This window comes from Palaemon carinicauda, chromosome 3 (genome assembly GCF_036898095.1).
Source record: "Palaemon carinicauda isolate YSFRI2023 chromosome 3, ASM3689809v2, whole genome shotgun sequence".
Lineage (NCBI taxonomy): Eukaryota > Metazoa > Arthropoda > Malacostraca > Decapoda > Palaemonidae > Palaemon > Palaemon carinicauda.
The window spans coordinates 44,767,638-44,785,046 of record NC_090727.1 but is presented as its reverse complement, the minus strand read 5'-3'; the positions used below and the strand labels follow the sequence as shown (position 1 = coordinate 44,785,046).

General features: G+C 45.4%; 1 long non-coding RNA gene and 1 pseudogene across 1 annotated transcript in view; both read right to left on the bottom strand.

Moving 5' to 3' along the window:
* LOC137637202 (uncharacterized) overlaps positions 1–15,129 on the bottom strand; it is a 53,613-nt gene extending 38,484 nt beyond the window's left edge. The window contains exons 1-3 of the long non-coding RNA XR_011043474.1: positions 15,015–15,129; positions 13,871–14,033; positions 1,114–1,308 (exon numbers count right to left, since the gene is read on the bottom strand). This is a non-coding gene — a long non-coding RNA (uncharacterized lncRNA). The remainder of the gene's footprint in view (positions 1–1,113; positions 1,309–13,870; positions 14,034–15,014) is intronic.
* Positions 8,927–9,045, bottom strand: LOC137638894 (5S ribosomal RNA; annotated as a pseudogene).
* Positions 15,130–17,409: the final 2,280 nt, after the last annotated feature.

Here is a 17,409-nt window from a genome sequence, read left to right as displayed (position 1 = left end):
ACCTTCAGTTCCTTAACTTCGGCCATCAGAGACTTATGATCACTTACCACTGACTCTACTTTATCGCCTAAGGCCTGAATAGCACGCAAAACAACAGACATATCAGGCGGAGGGCAAACAGTAGGTTCGGGGGTAGCCACTACAGGGGTAGGAAAAGGTGGGGGATCATGAGGTGAGGAAAAAAAAGAAGAGTGAGAAGAACTCCTCCTAACTCTACCTCTCTCTAACTTAGTTGAATATTTCAAAAGACGGACAAATTCCAATTCCGAAAGTCCGGCACATTCCTCACATCGATTTTCTAACTGACAGGGCCTGTCCCTACAGTCAGAACAAGCGGTGTGAGGATCTACCGAGGCCTTCGGAATACGCCTATTGCAAGACCTACATCATCTATGGGAGGGGGCTTGCGAAAGGTCAGACATCTTGAATTCAAAGAGTTAGCCAAAGGGGGTTCCAAAATCAAGCAAAAGATCGTTAACCGTTAATCAGGACTATATAAAAGCTATCTAGCTAATATAAGAAGGATTCCAGTAAAGCGACAGCCGAAATCTGAGAGAATACTTCACCAATTAGCGTGAAAAAACTCGAAGATCATAAGCGTATCCCAGAACGTCTAGCCGGAAGCACGACAGAGGAATAATTGAGGAGGTGTCAACAAGAAGTACTTGAGTACCTGGCCACAGGTGGCGCTGGTAAGTACACCCCCTTCTAGTATTGTGATAGCTGGCGTATCCCTCCATAGAATTCTGTCGGGCAACGGAGTTGACAGCTACATGATTATCGGGTAAGTTTAATATTGAAAAATATGCTATTTAATCCTACTTTAGCTCCTGCATCACTGATAAAACGTTTTTGAGAATTTACCTTTTGATAAATATTTGTATTTTTAGAACGACCTGATAGTATATAGATATAAAAATAATATTTACACCCTGTACTACTGTAAATGACAAAGATGTAAACTAAAGACAAAATCTATGACCATCTCACACAAACATTGGAGAACAATCTCACTCTTAAGACAATATCTGCAATACTGGACCTTTTCAAATACAGTAGTACAATTGTACATTGTCTTTTGTACATAAACTACCCTGTATAGATATTCATTACCTAATCTATAACCTGAGAAGTAAATTTCTTTCAACTAATGTCAGTTGAATCTTGACAGTCTCCATCCCGATTATCAGCTTCGATATAGACTAAATACGACTGATTTCATCTTGTGCCGTCAACGTTCCTTTCGCTTCCCTTTCTGTTAACAGGCTTCGGCTTTTGGATTTCAAATGTTCAGGTAAATAGAGACATCTGAAAGAAAGATAAAATGCTCAGTCTACAAATTTCCGTCACGTTCAAGGCATAATCTGACTCTTTAGGATCAACATGATACACAAAATCAATTTCTAGTTTTATCCATTAGATTAAATGACATACTCAACTCCACCTTTAGAGATCAATATAACAAGACCATGCTGGAATGTTCTTCAACAGCCCAGCAAGAAAGAACAGTGCTAAGAACAAGAGTTCGTGTGAAAGAACAAGAATAAGGCACAGTTCAGCTTGCATAATCATCCGCATCTATAGTAGCAGCCATGTACTGCATGATATGAGATTGGTGCTTTCTTCTTAACAAAGGGGTATCTACCAGTATCATCAATGCATTAGTAATATTGCATTTGAAGTATTAAGAAGTGAATAAGATTAAAATCTCACAATTATATAGGTGTATAGATAATTAAGGATAATTATATTTTTCTTGTAAAGTCTCTAGTGCAAGAATAAAAGATGAAAGATATAATAAATCTCTTTAAATAGTTTAGCTATCTGAAAAGATTTCAACGAACTCATTGTTTTAGAACTTGAATTCAGAGTTAGAAAGTTTTAATTTCCTGAAGGATAGAAGTAAGCCAGTAATAGATGAACTGGTCTTCTCAGCTACTCCCAGACCTTGCCTAGTTCTCCTCGCTATTGATGTGTTGTCAACTAACTGTTGCATGGCACAGCTCAGAATGGGAATTTTGTAGACAAGGTGTATAAAACTTTTAATGCCCAGTCGGACCGTTTTCTTATTGATATCTGCAACAGGTACACAAAGTGTGTACTTTACCAGTATGATTTATATATAGTGGTCATATGGCTCATTGCTACAGGGAGGCAATTTAGCCCCCACAATGAAACTAGGAGAAATTGCCTCCAATAAACTAAGAAGTAAAAGTTGGTAGATGTTGCACAGAAAGTTGCAAGACAGGTAGTTGGAACAAAGGCAAGGTAGAAGGTTAGAAAGAGGTTCAGGTAGTGGCCACAGGGAAACTGTGAAAATCCTTAATTCATACTTTTAGTACACTGCAAGATGTAAACTGAGGCTCTTGTCCCTCTAAGGACAGAAACCAATTAATAGTGCATCATTATTGTAAGTGACAAAACAACAACGATGCAGAGATCTGTTGCATAATCCAATCATCTTATGAATGAAAAGGGAGACATTGAAATGAAGTGGAGGTCATTTAATGTAGTTGACTATTCCTGCATCATGTCAATGCTTTCTGTCTAACTCAAAGAGCCAGTGTGAAGTTGGCTAAGATTGTAAACCTATTTTTAATATAGAGACATGTATAGAATTCAAAATGAGACAAGAAGCTGTTTTAGTTTAACACCATTTAAGAGTGTGATATACTGAGATTACCTTCTTTGAATTATATAGCTTTGAAACAGTTTGTAATTGATTTTGGCAAAGGCAATAAAATCAATTTCTTTATATATATTCTAGAGCAGACTTTGATCACTCACACTTGATCCCCTTCAAGAACTGAAATGTCTCAAAACATGTTCTGCAATACCAAATGGAACAAAGTAGCTTGAAAAAGAATAAGTTCTGTCACTCAAAATGAACTTCCTTCTCTTTGAAAGCATTGAACACCAAAGCAAATGTTTTATGAGGATGAGACACACACCTGGTTCCAAATAAATTCTTTGGTAACATGGATAAGTCACTGAATTAACCCTTTTACCCCCAGGCTCTTTGGAAATTTCCAACCCTTAACCCCCAGGGCGTTATTTTTTCCCCAGCACATTTTGCAGTATATTTTTCTTAAATTGCTCTAACAGCCTTAATTTTTGTCATAGAGAGGTCAGGTAGGTCTCATTTTCTTGGAAAATGCCTGAAGTTTCTCAAAAAATTATCAAAACTATAAAAAAAAAAAAAATTTATAGCTTTTTTTACAAGGACGTACCGGGGGTAAAGGGATGTACGTCCATGGGGGTAAAGGGATGAGTTTTGTGAAACGTACCAGTACATACTTTGGGGGTAAAAGGGTTAACATTTATAAATTAGATGATGGAATGAGGTTCATATTGTTTAGTACACTAACTTGTGCAAATGCAGCTGGTAAGTTAAACCAGAATGTGAATATCATCGAATGCCAAAGTCGTTAAACCTACATAAAATCATAATGTTATATCAGTGAAAAATCTGGATTTAAGAGCAACTTGAATTCATGAGGCACTGAAGCATTAAAACAGCAACACAAAATTCAAAAAGTAATATGGTTTCAGCAAAGCTGAATGAAATGCTGGTAGTTAGAGGGTGGTGAGTAAGCCCTGCCCACATGACAGGACACGAGAGTCCCACTTTGACTTCAAACCTAGCACATATAGGGTTGTTGAGGCAGAAAGTGCAACTAAAGGACTCAAGGCTTGTATCGTTAGGAATTCATTAACCTTCGTCCTTTAACAGGAGACTCATCATTAAGGAGAGGAAGTCCCTGTATTATCATTATCATTATTACTATCCAAGCTACAACCCTAGTTGGAAAAGCAAGATGCTATAAGCCCAGGGGCTCCAACAGGGAAAAAAGGCTGTGTTATTCTCTGGGGAAATATCAAAGCACTTCAGTCCTCTACAGCATGGAAAGTTATGACTCCTGTTAACCTCCTAATGACATAGACATGAAGAGGAGGTAGGTGTTAGGCTTGGGCATTACCAAGGACTAGTAGACAGTCAAGGAAGAACCTAAATCTGTTTGGGGAATATGTTGTCTGAATGTCTTTTCATTTATGAGAAATAGGTTTGTTTACACTTGGCCAAAGAAATCCAAAACCCTCTTGTCTAGAAAGATGGAGCAGATATTAATATTCAAAACTTATTTCTTAATAAAAGTTACTATATAACCTCATCTAGCGTCCAATACTGTAAATTAAGAGAGTCCGTGGGGATCCGCGAGTATAGCCCCATAGGTATTGGGAAGAGAGGCTTAAGTTTATTGTTACCCAATTCTCGTGTATAAGAATTGTGCCCCTGACAGGTTCTTCCTGAGAGCTGGCCGAGATCCAATATGTTTGACCTCATGCGCTTGAGTGAAGTGGGATCCTTTCGTCTCAGCGCCTTCAAGAAAAACAAACCTGAATGTTCCACCAAGTTTTAGGATCGTTTTCTTATACCTTCTATTGCTGTAGAGAGAGTTGCGATGTTCACCTAGGATAAGAAGACAAGTTATCCTGTCCCCACGAGTCACTTCTTGTAAGGAAGAGATGCAAGAGGAATTGAAGTCATGAGCAGCAGGATTCTAGGTCCACACCACAAATTTCTCAGCCAAAGAGGGTTGAGCTGTATCCTTCACGTTGAAGATTGAGGAGCTTCACTTGTGAAGGAAAATAGAGAACAGTCCTGATGCAAGCAGTTCTTGTGGTTAATCTTGTATAGGACCTAACACTATTAGCTCTCCACTTCATACCAAAACCCCCTCCTAGGGATGTTGGGGTTTTGGTATAACAATGCTCCTCATATAAAACGGTTTAGAGGGGTTTCATGAAACTCGGTTCGATTGGTCTTCTTGTGCTATGGTGACTACGTCTTTCTTCTCTTTGTTATAGCTGGCATCCCATCCAATGACTCCGCAAAAGGCAAAGTAGAATACTGGTAGATGATATCGGAAAGGATGAGGTGATAGGGGAAGTTGAGCGAATACACGTTGGATAGTGGAAAAGGCTTTCACTCTTTGTCCCCACCACCTGAGATCCTGCTCTGTACCAGAAGGAGAAGGAAGAGCCAAAACCTCTTCCTGTAGGGGATGGTAACATGCGTACAATGTGGAATCTCGATGATCGTAAGGGCTCTGCGAGTGGTATGTGAAGTCACCTGTTTCTAATTAAGCACAAGGAAAAGTAGGGAGGTCCAATTTCATTGCTCAGTCTTGATGCTGGGGTGGGAAGAAACTTGTGATTTAATTGGACTTGGTACATAAGAAGATCTTGATACATCATCTCTACGATGAGAAGCCCGAGAAAGGTGCCTTGTGTCTCGAACATTACGACCACTGAAACATATGCTCAAGGAGTTCAAGCATGTGGTGTTTTAATGCATGATGTCCTATCGAGTGGAGACCAAACATATGTAGACCATCGAGGACATGTATCCTTGGTGTGCATGGGACCCAGGTGCCAGGAAGTTCGGTCAGCAGGTGACCAGTGAGGAAAAGGTCAACGATGACATTCTGTCAATGTCATCATGTTCCTTGTCAACATCATCATGCTCATGTTTGTCGATTGTAGACACTGACCGCATGAATTATAGATGCATGTGGATCATGGTGTATGTGTGTATCACAAGAGCAAGTGGAGCACACGTGTGTGTGAACGGCAGTAAATTAAGAGCATGTACAGGTGGAGCCCTGCATACGAGTAGAGCCTGTGTGTGCGTGCATGGACACTGGGAACACGGAGAAAATGCACATGGAATCCTTGTGTGCGGAATACTTTCGTGCGTGGAACCGTTAGGCATGGAGAGCAGTCGCTGTGGTAGTGACAAAATTCTGCTTACATCCTAATACTGCTAGTATTAGGAGAAGTTTAATCTCAACAATCCATACTAGTTGTAAACAAAGTGGGACCAAAGTGGCTTGTTGGGTGAAAGGGGCTCGCCCACCGTCCTCCAGCTAACTACCGCCACCTCGTTAAGTTCTAGCACACTTGTCCAGCTTTGCTGAAAGCATACTTTCATCGAAGGACATAGGCTTATATTCGAGTGAGAACCAATATATTTTATAGATCTGAAGTTGAAATTACTGTAATTAAAGCTTTGTGGGATTAATAATATAAAAATGACAATCTTCCAAAGTAATATGACAAATTCGGAGATAATTTGTATTTTTCCTAACCATACAAACCTTAGCTATTTACATAGGGTTTACTTTCTGCCTAGCTGAAATGACGAGCCATTAGAATTTAACGAGGGTGTATTACCCCCGCGCTAGTTAGCAAGTGGGTAGGGGAGTGGTAGCTAGCTACCCCTCCTCCCCTCACACACCGGTGAACTTCTTCACTTCACTTAGAGGTAAGACTTGCTTTGGGGGACAGGGCTGGCAGGCAAATATGTGTAAATAGCTAAGGTTTGTATGGTTAGGAAAAATACTAATTATCTCCGAATTTGTCATTTGTTCCGTAACTGAAATACAAACCACGCTATTTACATAGGGTGACTTACCCTTAGGAAGGGTGGAAAGTCCCCAGCCTTACTGGCTTTGGCTTTACCCGGGGACTCAAAATCCGAGTGAGTCGCACTCGAGAAAAGGAGTCCCTGCACCTCACAAGTTCCTTGCTCCGCAAGGAAACGTGTGGCCTACATAAGCTTGTGTGTGAAGGAAGAAGTGTGACCCGTCCTAAGCAGTTGACCTGGAGTTCCAGAAGGAACTCTGGGTTAGGACGTTCCCAATACCACCTCGTCAGGGTATGGGGGACGCGACAGTATTGACTCAATACTCGGAATACAAGGAAGCATGGTTTACCTGCAGAGGTTTGAGGTCAGCTATGCAGAGACCAGGATGCTGCTTCCCAGTAGAGGGAATGATGAAGAAAGAAGTAAGGGCCAGACATACTTATTTCGTTCATGCAGACTAAAACCTGATAACAATGCCCTTAACCTTCTGCTACCTGTCCAAAAAGGAGCCTGAGGTTAGACCAGCTGCTGTGTAGCCACCACAGAGCGATAGAAACGTATCGATACTCCTGTGGGTCACGTCCTGCAGGAAGCAGGCTGCGAAGGTCATTAGACGCTTCCAGACTCCAGCTTGTAGCACCTGCGTCACAGAGTAGTATTACTCGAAGGCGAGGGACGTTGCGATGTATCCGACATCGTACTGTAGGGCGACGTGACGGGGGAGGGTCTGGATTCAGGTCGAGATGAATGTCCTTGAGTCCGAGCTGGTGACTCTCCCCTGTGTCCTTCTTGTGCTCCCAACCCAGCTGCACGTGAGGACAAACTGCAGCTGTTCCCAAAGATAACCCCTCGATTCCTTTACTGGCAAGAAGGAGAAGGTTTGGGTCATCTGATACAGAATGGTGACTCGGAATCTTAAAGGAATTGGACCGAAGGGCCGGGACCCCAAGATTCTGAGTCTAGCTTACACACTGGCTGAGGCCAGAGTGAGCAGGAGCCCCAAGACGGAATACGATCAGAGGCCTGACGTAACGGGTCTTGAGAAGATCTCTTAAGGGACTAAAAAGTCCGAACCATGCTCCATGTTGGAGGTCTCACTCCGACTGGGGGCAGGGACATTCGCAGCTTCACATGAGCGAGTAAAGGTCCAGCGGGAAGCAAAAAGTTTATTCCTTTCAGCCTGAACGCCAGGGAAAGGCTGAGCGACAGGCTTCACTGCCGAGAGCAGAAAGGAGTTTCCTCCCGCCGAAAAGCAATAAGTTCGTTATTGCTGGAGAAGAGGCCTCAAGGGAAGAGGTATCTCTCCCATGACACCAACCACAGAAGACTCTCCACTTCGCCTGGTAGACCCCTGCGGATGACTATCGCAGATGACGCGACCTCCACCCCGCGACTGTAGCGGGTTGTCTCTTCTTGAGGAGGAGGCGTAGTGTCTCCAGGCGTGAAGCCGAAGCGATGCCCCGGCTTGTGAAAGATGTTGCAGTGTGGTTGTTTGAGTAGCCTGTGCCGTGGGAGAAGCTCTCCCGGGAGTTCCGTCAGGGGGAGCAGAGGGTCCGGAAACCGTTCCGCGTATAGTCCCAGTGGAGCTCTCAGGGCCATCGAAAGGTTGACAGACAACCTGGTCTTGTTGAGACCCATTCTCAACAGACAACAAAGGATTGAAAACGCAGGCGTCGATGTTGTCCCACCATCACCGGAATGCATCTTGCTAAAGAGTCTTGGGTCTGAGACTGGATGGAAGAACAGCGGAAGCTTGAAGTTCCAAGCTGTCGCGATCAGGTCCCCCGGGCCAGGACTTGCTGGTTACTAAAGGCCAAAGACCCCCAGGTAGACTCTATCTGCGAGGCTTTGCTCAGATAGTCGGAGAGAACATTCCTCTGCCCGGAATGAGCGAGCCGATAGTGGTATTGAGAGGATCTCAAATCATCTCAGTATCTCTACTGTAAGATGCGAAGGTATGAAAATGCGTCCCATGCTGGTTGGAATACGCCAGTACCATGAAGTCGTCGCGCACGGAGCGACTCGGCAGGAGCTGAAGGATCTGTAGAGGGGCCAGACTACGGCCCCTAAGCCTGCCTGAATGATGGAGAGGTATCCTTCAGGTCCTCACCATAGGCCTGAACCGGAACAAGGTCCCCCCGCCCCCCTTTTCTTTGACGAGTCCGGGAACAGCATCAAAAATGTGGGGAAAGGACGAGAATATCCACTCCCATCAAGAGGTTCCATAGTTCAACACCCATTGCAGGTCTAAACGTTCCGCTGGTCCCATAGGGGCCAGAAAGTCCGGTTAATCGTTGCTTTGAAACCACCGGAACTTGGGCCGCCCCACAGGGAACTTATCCTGAGGCGACCGTTCGGGACTTTAGCCGGGTCAATGAGGAAAAGAGACCTAGGAAACGTTCCAAGGTAGGGCTGAAAGCTCTGCTTGACTGAGAACAGGTACTGCGACTCTCCTCAGCCTTGCCACAGTCAACTGAAGGGAAGGCTCGGAGGAGGAGGCAACAGGATCTGGCGTCCCCAGGCGGTCACCCATCCAAGTACCAACCAGACCCGACGTTGCTTAACCTTGCTGGACGGACGAGAAGCGGTGTTTCCAACGTGGTAAGGCCGTTAACTCAATATCATGGCTAGATACTCCAGATGTTGAGGCAGAAGAAGAGAAGGCTCCTAGCAAAATACCATGAACCCCCACTCATGGTAAGCATCCGGAAGCTTGTCCCGGCGCTGAAGAAGGTCGAACCCGAGCCTACCGGAGTTGACCAGACCTCCAAAAGGCGAAGGAGGCGGAAGCCTGCTCTTGAGCGGCCATGAGGAAAGCAGGGAGAGTTCTCTGGGAAAAAAACTGCTATGTCACGGCGGGATCGCCACACTGCATCTTAAGCAGGAATACCTGCAGTCTAGGCTGAATTCCACGAGCTTCCTGGAAGATGGATGGAATGGAAACTGAAAGTACCCGTCCTTCCGATCCAGGGCCTAAGGAGTCCTGCCGCCTCGTTACCAGTCTGATCGATGCTGCTGTTCCACGCTGGACGAAGTTTGTTCGACAAACTTGATCAGAGCTGAGAGGTCGACTACGGAATTCCCGTCTCAGATGCTTTCCTACGAGAAAGGATCGACTGAAGAAGCCGGGGGGTGAAGCCGTCGACGACCCTATGGAGGACCTACTCCTAAGGCATGGATCATTCTACCCAAACGGGCAAAACTCTTGCCGACCCCATGGCATAGAGGTTCAGTGACACTGAATTCGCTGACAGAGACGGAGAGATGGTAAGAGCGAGGCGCGATATCCTTGGCTGATCACGGAGATCGTGCAGGAATCGGCATCGGGAAGCTGTTATCCGGATGAGTAACCCTAGGCATTCTCCCAGCGTGAGACCTGCAAGGGGGGGTTGCCAATCCTAGAGTTCGTGAACTCTGCCGCTCCCTCTAGGATTATGCCCCCCCGGGAGAGCCTCCCGTGCTACCTGTTCCTGACAGGAGGGGACTGCTATTGGACACCTCGTCTTAGCTGCCGTAGCCGGTCCGATAACTTAGGCTGACGAGGCTGAAAGAAAGAGGCGCTGGAGGCCTGCAGGGTCTGGAAGAAAGCGCCTTGGAGGAGTGAAAACGGAAGTCGACTTCCTCCGCACAACCCCTGTCCATGTCTCTGTCCTTGGGCACAAACAAGCTCTTCCCAAGGATGGAAGTGTCCGAGCTTGTCGACATCCACGGATGAGACACCCGAGAGGAAGCCCTCGGTCATTGCGTCTAGATGGTCCAACATCGAGCTTGCCCGCAAGTTCTAAACTTGGCGACGAAACGCCAAGGTGCTTGAGCCCGAGAGGAGGAAAGTACCCATGATCTTCCTGGAGCTTCCTTGTACAAAACCTCGGGTCGCCACCGAGGAGGGAAAGGACCTGGTAAGCCCCTTTCACGATACGGAGAAGACGAAGGGGTAAACCAGTCACCCCTTGGCCGACGGAGAAATCTCGAACGGAAAGCTCCCTGGCAAAACCCTTCCAGGGAATGACGAGGAAGGGCTAACCCAGGTTCTGGAAAGAAGAATGTTGCTCAGACCTCCCTGAAGATTCTTCCTGCTCCTGCATGTGCCATGCTCTGCGTTTACGGGGTGAGGACCGTGTTCTGGAAATACGCTCCAGAAGACTCGCCAGGCTGGCCATGTTGCGAAACCCCGACGGGAATCGCGGTCGCAATCGCCCTGGCGCTCGCGCGATGGTAAATCAATGGTTTGTGCATGGCCGAACGTGGAAGCGCCCATGTGCGGGCACACAGGAGCGCAAACGAAAGTGCGCGAAGGAGCGCAGAAGGAGGGCGAGCGTGGTAGGAAGGGCGAGAGCTTGTGGTCGGCGAGCGATGACCCGTAGGCGAGCAATGGAAACTGCAGGAAACAAGCCGACGTTCGCACGATGGAACACCGTCGGTCCGCGCGACGGAACACTGTCGGTCCGCGCGAGGGAACACCGTCGGTCAGCGCGACGGAACACCGTCGGTCCGCGCGACGGAACACCGTCGGTCCGCGCGACGGAACACCGTCGGTCCGCGCGATGGAATACCGTTGGTTCGCGCGCAGGCGAACATTGAAGCGCATGTGCGCGAGCGCGCATGAGCGTAGCCGCGCGGGCGCGCAGGCACGTGGGCGTGCGGTCTCGCGGGCACGTGGGCGGGCGGGTTAGCGCAGGCGGTCGGGAGACCGATGGTGCGTTGACGAGCGATGGCGCGTTTTGGCGAGTGAAGGCGCGTCGGCAAGCGGCGGCGCGTTGGCGAGCGGTGGTGCGTTAACAAAACGCTAGCGCGCAGGCGAAGAATCGCGCGGGCGCGCAGGCGAAGAATCGCGCGGGCGCGTAGGCGATCGCTAACGCGTAAGAGACTAGGGATGGTTAGCGCGCATCGCGCTAACAGAAGGCGCGCAGGTGCATCAGGAAGGCGAGCGCTGAAGCAAGCTGTTAATCAGGCGATCCTGGACGGTCAGAAATAACCGTTGACGCCCATTGGTGCGTGGCAGAAAAGGGCGCGCAGATGTGCGCTGGCGATTGAAGAAAGCTGGCGCACAGAAGGACAGAAGTAAAGGTGAGCGCTGGCGAGCAGGAGGAAGATCTACGGCAAGACTCAGCTACCGGAGATCGTGGTCCACAGCAGGCGAGCGCTAGATCACTACTGACGGTGTCCAGGGGAACTGACACGCGTAGCAGATCGATGGTGATCGTTGACGAGCAGGCGAACATTGACGCGTCTGTGGTCGCTGGCGAGCAGAATGCAACGCGTGGAATCCTGTGCGTAGAAGAAGAGTCCTTGTCCAAGACCTGAACCGAGGTTCTAGATCGCGAGGGCGAACGTGGGCGCACAGGGCGCGTAACAGGAACCAACAGGAACAGCAGAGACGATCATCAGGAGAGCGCTGACGAACAGGAGAGCGTTGGCGAACAGAAGAGCGCTAGCGATCAGGAAAACGCTGATGAGCAGGAGAGTGCCTGTGCGCTAACACTGAGCAGGAGAGAACACTGCAGAAGGGCACGCAGGGCAACCCTGACACGCAAGGGAAGCACCCCCGTGGGAGGCAACCCTTTGCCCCGAAGGGATCGTTGTCCGTCGGGAGACTGATGTCCGTCGCAAGACCGTTGCCCGTCGGAAGACGAGGTCAGACTGCTGTCCATCTGCACCAGGGGCGGAAGATCAAGAAGAAGGAGTTGTAGGCTGCATACGGAGATTCAAAAAGGCGCATCTTAGCACCCTTATAGGGAGATGGGAGGCCCTTACAACGTAGCGGACGGAGAGCCTTACGGCGAAGGCGGCCAACAGCAACAACAGCAGAAGAGTCCTCCGAAGAGTAGTCTCTATGAGTGTACTCTCTCGCGAACGAAAGAGAAACACTTCGTAGAAGAGACGGGTCAGCCAGTGACCTAAAAAGAGCAATCATCCAAAGAAGGGCTCCTGCAGTTGCCCGGGCCCCTGAGCGTAACTGCAGGTGCGACCACTCAGCACCAAGAGCATAGTCGCATGAAAAAAAGACAAGAGAAGAACCCCCCAAAGGAGAAAAACTCAAGCCTGGACAGGAAAACTTCCCTCGGAAGGAAAGTTACCCACCCAAGGAGGCGAGCCTCCTGAGTGTTCTAAAATGAACTGGAGAGCTGTCAATCGTCACAGGAGTACTTCCAGGAGAAGGAGACATGCCCCTGACGAAGATCTATAGGGGAGGCAGCAACAGCCGAATCCCCAGGCCTCAACAAGACAGCTCACTCCGATTACAGAAACGAACTAGATCGGTAACTGTGAAAAATAAAAACAAAAATCATTAGTTAACATTCATTCCCCCGGGAAGGCTCCAAAGAGGAATCCCGAGGGAAAGGAACAAGAATTACACAACAGGCACGTGCCCTCACAACCACTTACACTCACGGAAGGAGAGCTGTAACCAACACAGAATTATAACAATTATAATTATGTAACTATGTAATTATGTAATTTAAAAATGAATGAACACTAAAGAAAGAACGAAAACCCCGAAAGGAATCGTTCTACAAAGCTGAAAAATCAGCAAATACAATTAGATTCATAAACTAATTGAAACAAAACGTACGGCGTAGCAACTCCACCCACACGGGAAGGAAGCTACTCAGACGTAGTAAAAGTAATGTAGTAAAAGGGTGAACGACCTCAAAGAGAGAGAGAGAGAAAGACCGAAGTCAAACTCGATCGCGACCCATGAAATTACACCATGGTGGCCTAACTGCCGAGGGCTCCACGGAGATATCGTACACTACACACACAAGCACAAACTCTGAAAAGGAACCTTACTGATTTCTATACTCAAATATATACATAAACATGAGAAAATGTTTACATATATATTGAGTAAAAGAAAAGTAAGTGATTAAGAAAAGACAAAACAAACAATGGCTGCCAAGCGAGGACAAAGACAGAGACGTCTGTCCATGTCCGAGCCAAAAGTGAAGTGAAGCAGTTCACCGGTGTGTGAGGGGGGGAGGGGTAGCTAGCTACCACTCCCCTAACCCCCTGCTACCTAGTGCGGGGGTAATACTCCCTTGTTAAATTCTAATGGCTCGCCATTTCAGCTACGCTAAAAGGTAAACCCAATGTAAATAGCGTGGTTTGTATTTCGGTTACGGAACAAAGTATTATTCAAATGGCTAGTCTTGGCGGGAGAGAGCGGGGCAACGTCCATCTGCTACCGAGCCAGAAAGCAAAATGGTTGCTCAGCAAAGGTGTGTGAGTGAGCATGTTAGCCAGCTACCCCTACCACTAACTAGTGGTTGGGGTGGTTTTCCCTGGCTAAAGTTATCATAGCTCGTCTTTCGGCGAATTCCCCTATAAATAGCGGAGGGTTTGTATTCAGTGACAGAACAACTGACTTTCGATAAAACTGTGATAAGGTTGAAATACCTTTTCCATGAACTATTAGATTTATGTGAAGGCTGAAGGTACCTTTTCCTTGAAGCTTCTCTTCACACAGACCTTTCTGTCCTCCACCTCATAGACGTCCCCTCATTGATGCATCCGCCTCCCATCTGACCTGAGGCGACAAAACGTGACGTGCCTAGAGCTTTGCATATGGCGTCGTACATCTCCGATGTCATGGCAAAAGGTCCTGAAATTGTCAAATGGAATATTAGTGCGTAATAATACAGTACAGTTATTAATAACATACAATGTATAAAATATAGTAATGCATCTAAACACATACCAGATCTATGTATATGCATAATGTATATCTATCTTCAGAGTAAAATTTTTAATCAATATCATCTATAAAATAGCCGCGATCTAAGACAGTCTAATGGGTTTTCAGTTTATTTGCTGTTGAAATTAAGATCAATTTCAGTGAAAGCACATTACAGTATTTACTACAGGAAGAACTATATGATCAAAATGTTGTCACGTCCGTAACTCCAATTTTACCGCTTTTTCTCTGATCCAAGCTCGCTTCGCTAGTGATTAAACATGATCTCATTGCTCAAATGTTCTGGCTGGCGGAACGTATTGCTATTGGCGTCAGCCTGTGGGCTAGTATTTCGGGGTTATCAATTATACAAGTTAGATTTGATTCCCTCGATAATCATAACCCAGCGATTCATGGTTATCGGTTTAAATGAACGTAATAATTATTTATCAAAATTTGCTTGAAATTACTGAAATAGTTTTGGGAAAATTTTGTTAATGGAAAATATAAACCTAAATGTTATAATCAGTGAAATAAATATCTTTTTACTTTAAATTCTGTATCTCCATCAACAGTGGCTGCCGACAGTAGGCCATGGGGTTCAAAACACTGTATTTTGAGAGATCTATTAGATTGTGTAAGTTCCAATGTCCTAATTAATATTGTACTAAACTACAATAAAACCCAATAGGGCACAAAATATGCAGTTACATTGCATGAAATGACCAAGCAATATTAACAACTAAGCACAGGTGCTGTTGTGGACCAATGGACGCCATACAACAAAACTTGCATAGGGTCACCTATGGGATTCAGGTGGTCCTGTCATAAATTGAACTCGTACATTAAAAAACATAATTACGTAATAAAAAACAACAATCATAAGATTAATTTGTAATAAAAACTTACTTTGGTATATAGTAAAGGAGGAATTGACGAAGAATTGACGAAAATCGAAGAATTAACTTGGAGGAGATTCTACTAGTCCGCTATGATAGATTGTTTGTTTACATTGGCACAGTGGTGCCAGATGAGCAAGTCTAAAAATCCCCAAACTCATGATGAAAAATCCCCAAAACAACCCAAAAATTCCCATTTCCACATATATATATTTTCTTCTGATCTTGTAACTTTATTTTTATATAAATGACTCACTTCATATGAGTACCAGCAAACTAAATGCAACATATATAGGCTAAGGATTTACTCATCTAGGGATAAATCTCCATATCTGGCAACACTGGCCTTGGCTTACAACTGGCCAAAGCAGCTTGCTCAACGAAAATCCATAGACTCAAAATTTTTCCCAAATATGAGAAAATTTCCCCATTTTATTCGTTAACACGAATTAAAATAAGCGCTACATATACATCGGCATCTTCATTAAAATACACTATATTTTGTATTTTCTTTCATAAATAGTATTCTTTTCAACCAAAAATGTTAGAATTTAGATTACAACAGATAATTAGAACAATCTGAACTACAAGATTTTTCCCAAGATTCACTAGAAATTCCCTATTTTGGGACAATTTCCTTAAAAGTAGGGTTCCCTTGTGCGACGTATTTCTGGTGCATATCAGGGTCAATGCAACGGCTCCTCTGATAATCAAAAGAGATTTAAGTCTTTATCTTTCTTTTAGTTTCTTTTGTCTTTATCTTAAGATCGTCTTTAATAAACTCTCTCTCTCTCTCTCTCTCTCTCTCTCTCTCTCTCTCTCTCTCTCTCTCTCTCTCTCTCTCTCTCTCTCTCTCGAATCTGAGGCGAAATTCTTCACCTTTCTTATTTCCTCCGAATGAAAATTATTAATAATAAATAGAATTTTTAACTTCTTCGCCCAAAAGTTTAGTGAGAAAGAGAGAGAGAGAGAGAGAGAGAGAGAGAGAGAGAGAGAGAGAGAGAGAGAGAGAGATGAACACCAAAGAAGCACATACGAACAACTGTCACAAGAATTCTCGTCTATGAAATGTTCGATTTGTCTTGATGTCGGCGACTTCGTTTGTAATAAATCTAATGGCTGTTACAATAAGTAAAATACTATAAAATGTTATAAATCCTAACTTTAAATAAGGAATTTAGGCTTTTAGTGTAGGCCTATAAGTGCTTATAATAAACCTGAAAAGCTCAAATTGATAACTACTTATGCGAAGTCTTAGTTATATAATTAGACATTCGAACACAAAAAGGAAATATTTCGCGAATATTGTAAAGTAAGATTTTAATTCGTAAAACTAGACCTACGCCATTGTTTTTACGTAAATTTTCTCTAATATTTGAACAAAATGTAAATAAATTTGTAAGATAATTATGTATCTGGCAGTTGGTAAACTGTAGTTGGTCACAGCCCAGGCCAGATAAGACATGTAGGTGTGGCAGCCTCATCCCTCGTTCTGTGTCTAAGATTATTATACATTTGGCAACAAGTTTCGATGAGGACGAGCTGTGATTGGCTGAATTGAAATGGAGTTCTGTGATTGGTTGATTCGAAATGGGTGGAAGGTATAAATAGGAGGAGCCAACCAGTTGGCACTCAGTAGAGGGGGAGGGAAGGGTGGGGTAACAAGGGGAAGGGAAAGGGGAGGAGGGGATTGGGGCTTTGGGGGCTGGGGGAGGGATGGGACAGGGTGGGAGGGTTGGGGATGGGTAGGGTGGGGAAGGGTTGGGGGTTAGGGTAGGGTGGGAATGGGTTGGGGGTTAGGGTAGGGTGGGAATGGGTTGGACTGGGGGAGGGTTGGAGTTAGGCCAGGGGAATGGGTTGGACTGGGGAGGGTTAGGGTTAGGCTAGGGTGGGAAGGGGTTGGGGTAGGGTTAAATTGGGTAGTGTGTGGTTAGGGGCAGGGTGGGTATGTGTTGGGGCTCTGAGGTTAGGGATATGACCAACGGCCCAGGGAAGACCAGGCAATGGTTGCTGATGAGTCAGCAGGTAAACCAACAGGCTCCACCACCAGACACCCCATCCTTACCTCACATGGATGGTTGGTGAGGTTGCAGACACCAAAAGAAACAACTAAGCAAAGAAATTAATTATTAAAGTCACGTTAAGATCTATAAGTTTATCATTTAGTTTATAATAAAACATAATAAACTCCATTTGGGAACTCAATTTACTATTTGAAAAATCTCGTTCTTTTGTTTTAGATGATCTCAGCCTTAAGATAAGGGGTGAGGGGGAGGGAGGGACACGTTGTTGCAACCATTTCTTAAGTATTTGCGTTCGTATGTGTTCAAGTTTGACTTCATTTGGACAAGTATTTATAATACCAGTTGTTCCCGGTACATATATGCTGAAACTCAACAAAAACA